The sequence below is a fragment of the Macadamia integrifolia genome, unplaced genomic scaffold, assembly GCF_013358625.1.
Source record: "Macadamia integrifolia cultivar HAES 741 unplaced genomic scaffold, SCU_Mint_v3 scaffold1423, whole genome shotgun sequence".
Classification (NCBI taxonomy): Eukaryota; Viridiplantae; Streptophyta; class Magnoliopsida; order Proteales; family Proteaceae; genus Macadamia; species Macadamia integrifolia.
In genome coordinates this window covers 187,758-191,999 of record NW_024868198.1, presented here as the reverse complement: position 1 = coordinate 191,999, position 4,242 = coordinate 187,758, and the positions used below count along the sequence as shown (strand labels likewise).

The 4,242-nt window shown below is 38.5% G+C and overlaps 1 long non-coding RNA gene across 1 annotated transcript; it reads right to left on the bottom strand.

Annotated features, from left to right (window-relative positions):
* Positions 1–235: 235 nt before the first annotated feature.
* On the bottom strand, positions 236–3,142 carry LOC122063692. The gene is made up of 4 exons (XR_006135442.1): positions 2,444–3,142; positions 966–1,080; positions 718–858; positions 236–624 (listed from the first exon to the last, which is right to left on the bottom strand). It is a non-coding gene; the product is annotated as an uncharacterized LOC122063692 (long non-coding RNA).
* Between the last annotated feature and the right edge of the window lie 1,100 nt (positions 3,143–4,242).

Here is a 4,242-nt window from a genome sequence, read left to right as displayed (position 1 = left end):
GCATTCTCCCTGTGATGCCCTTTTGTATTACGTGATGTACTGGCTCTCAGTAATTACAGGCTCCATTATGTTTCGCTCAAACATTTTCTATAGATTGTAAGTTATCGATAAGAAAATTACAATTAAAAGGAAAGTTCAACCATATATTGAGTTTCAGCATCAGTTTGCTACTTCCGACTCCAAAGAGTAAAACTTTCTACGAAACTTTAATATTTATGAATTTTGGCCAAACAAATCCTATATTGATCAAGTGCGTGTAGGTATATAACCCCTGTAGGGATAAATGACTAAGAGCCACAAAACTTAAGAAGTCGACACGTAAACTTACATTTAAATGTATTGAATTTGTATTAACAATCGGTAAGAAACATATCTGTTGGGATTTTCAGGCAAGACAGATGTGGAGAGCTAAAAGCATCATTCGGCTAATTTTCAAAGTGCCCGTCTTCAAGTGTTTGGCTAATGTTGATGAAGTTTCCCACTCAGTTACAACCTGTAAATCACAGATAAGAATCTGGCCTGGAGGGTAACCTCGGGAAGAAGGCACTGATGCCTAAGTCAATATTCTAACAAAATTTGAAGGGTGAGTGGGCAGAGCTCAAAGTGTTCTGAGTGTTATGATCCCTGATGACAATAAACCACAAAACAATAGAAGTCGATATACAAACTATAATTTAAATGCGTTGAAATAATATGAGCAATTGATAAGAGACATACCTATTGGGATTTTCAACCAAAACAGATGTGGAGGCCTGAAAGCGTCGTTCGGCTAATTTCCAAAGTGCTCATCTATGAGTGTTCTGCTAATCTTTATAAAGTTTCTCACTCAGTTAGAACCTGCAAATCACAGATAAGAAACTGACCCAGAGGATGACCCCAGGAAGAAGTTTCCGATGCCTAAGTCAGTATTCTGACAAAAATAGAAGGGTGAGTAGGCAAAGCTCTGAGTGTTCTAAGAGTCATACCCTAAAAATCAGTTTAAGACTTCTTTATATAGTGGTCAGTGGCTCTTCTCATTGGTTGGCTGTTTGCCATCCTTGCCGATGTGGACTGGTAAGCTTTTGATTGAGTGGTCACCATCTGAGATGAGATGTAAGATCTCATATATGATAAGTACATTCAATAACTTGGAAGAGTTGTAATTATATGAAAAGTAATCACAATTACTTAGAAGTTATGCAAATTATATGACAAGTAATCTAAGTGACTTAGGAAGGTCGAGGAAATTACACTCCCCTCCCTTGTAACTTCTAGATTCTATCAACCGTAGCCTGACCGTGAGTGAGGAACCGTTAAGTGTATTACAATTTTTTCAAAAGCCCCAAAATACCCCTAACTTATTATTGTCCTTTTGGGGTTTGTCTTTGTTTCTACAAGCATCGTGTGCCTTGGCTCTAACCTGCTGTGCTTTAGCTTCGGAGGTGTGAGCTCAAGAGCATACCATCGTTGAGGCCGAAGCTAAAACCCTTGAAACCGCTTTTCGGAATAGACCAGTCACCACGGTTGTTGCCTCTGCAAGATCACACACAAAGAAAGGGGAAAGAAATAAAGAGAGAGAGAAAGAGAGACTTGAACTTATTGTAGGAGTGACCACCGGCAACAGCAGCTGCACCTACACCTTGCCGGCAACAATTGATTGTAGGTGATCAGGATGGTTATGGGTTTGAATTTCCTGTTTTATGATTTTGGTTCAGAGCTTGCTGGAATGATGGGATGAGCACTTCCAGGTTCATCAAGTGTGTTACGGTAGGAGATGCAGCTGTTGGGAAGACTCGTCTTCTAATCTCCTACACTATCAACACCTTCCCATGTATACTCTCTTCCCCCCTCCACCTCCCCCTTCTCTAGCTGTGTGTGCTCTTTTGTTTTTGTTTTTATGTTGAGCGCATTTGATTTCTTATGGGTTCTTTTTTATTTTTGTTTTCTGGGCAGGATTACGTTCCAATTGTTTTTGATAATTTCAGTGCAAACGTCATGGTTGATGGCCAGTCAGAATTTTAGTTTCTTATCGTGATGGCCAGTCAGAATTTTAGTTTCTTAAGATAAGAAACTAAAATTCTGACAGAAAACCAGAATTCAATAGCATGCCCTAAATGGTTCAAAACAAAATCTGATACAGATCTGATGTAATGGAATAACAGCAATAAGAGAGCTCATCAGTTGTCTGAAATCAGAATTGAGAGAACTGAGCCAGAACAGAGAATTATAAGAACAGAGTAGAAGTTGGACTCTTAGAAATCAATGGGATTTTAAGGTTTAAAACAGATCTGAGACTAGAATAAGGAACAAGAAAAACAGAATAGAAAATAACGATATACTAAGGCTGAAAGCCTGACACTAATTAGAAGAACAGAATGAAATTAAAGTGACTAGAATAAAGATGACAGAGAGAGAGAGAGAGAAATAACTTGCACAAGGTAAAGAAAAGTTGCCAAAAACTAACCTGATCGATGGAGAGATGAAAAGAAGAATATGAACTAGTAATCCCACCTGATCCTATGCTGAATCCCACAGTAATCCACCTAGAATCCACTAAGCAAGAATCCCTCTCTAATCCACAAAGACTGGTCTGAGATCTATAGAACTAAATGAGCTAAAAGCTTTTTTTAATCATAAGTTCGTGTGCAGGGCTGAAGCCCCTTTCATCCTTATACAAACGGACTCTACATTTTCTACTTCCTTCAAATTTAGTTTCTTTTCTCATTTCCCTCATCGTGGGTGTCTTCCTGGACCGTCTGTGAAATTATTGACCTGAAATTTTCAATTTCTCTTTCAACAACCAAGGATTTTTGCGGAATTTTTTGATGGTTTTCTTTCAATTGTTTAAACAGAATCTGCAGGAGTTTCTGCAATAGTTCCTTTCTGAAACAATTTGGAAGATTCTTGTTGGTTTATTTGCTTCATTAAGTCAAAATAATTTGAGCTTTTAACTTGGGATTGAGGAGGGAGAGAGACAAAAGCATCACTACCAGTGGGTATTTCTTCTATCAGTAAATTAGGATGGAAACCTCAATCGATTTAGATTGAAGAAGGGGGAAAAAGAGGTGGAAGAAGGGGGGGAAAAGGAGGTGTTCTTACCTTCATAATATGAGCACCTCAATCGATTTAGGTGATTGGACAAATTGATGACCCCTCGATCGGATATCGGAGGTCGGAGTTAGGCACCTCTCTCCCTCCAACGGCTCCAAGAATTCCAAATTGATGAACCTTCGATTGGCTCTCAAGAGAGTGCTTTATAAAGAAAGGGGAAGGGGGTAAATGGGTCATTTAACATAAACTTCTAATAGAGTTAACAGTATAGGGTGCGGTTGTATTTTCAAACTTCGGATCGGGTATTAGTGTAATACTCGAAACTTACAGGGGAGGGGAGTGTAGTTTCCTCTAGGAAGGTCTAGCTATAATACTTATAGGAACATTGTAGGATTTCTATCAGTTTGAATCTTGATAAAAAATAGTTGAGTCCGAGACAGTTTAGAACAAACATGTTTTTCAAATTACCTATCGGACGGACCAATATAAGAAATAAGTAAGATAGCGATAAGACTAGACAAAATATTATAACATAGGAATTGATCTCCTAGCACAATAGAACAAATATTCTCCCCCTTAGACGAGCGTAGTACATATCATACACTTAAAGTCTACCAATGATGTTGTAACACCATAAACTGGAAGCAACTAACCCTTGTGTTATAGCCTAGTTGGCATAAAAAGGTAGGCTACTTTGCCATGGATCCCTATATAGAGTAGCGGGTGAGAGGGAATTTTGCTAATTCATGGGCTAAGGAAGGGGCATAAAAATAGCAAAAATTTAGTGGAACCAGTCTACAATGGGAGGATTCAATAACCCAAAGGTTAGGACAGCTAGTGGTGTAAAATTTGGCAAACTACCTGCATATCATACTGCCAACTGGGCAGCCGAACCGGCAGGCAGAATGCAAGAAAAATTGGAATTTTTGGTTGGGGCCCACATGCCTACATCCATGGGCATTGCACTTACCCAACATCTAGAGGTCATTATGCTGACCAAATCCAAATTAATAAGTCAATATTTGGTAAGGTTTATTAAAGGGAATTAAATTTTATACAATTTATGTTTTAGATTTAGTTTTTAGAATTCAACTTTAGAATTAAATTTGTAGTTGGACTGGTTCATCCAAACAAGCCTCAAGGACCCTCAGGGATGAACCTCAAAAGCCCAAAACCGCCTCTTTTATTCCATTATTCTGCTGGATACTATGG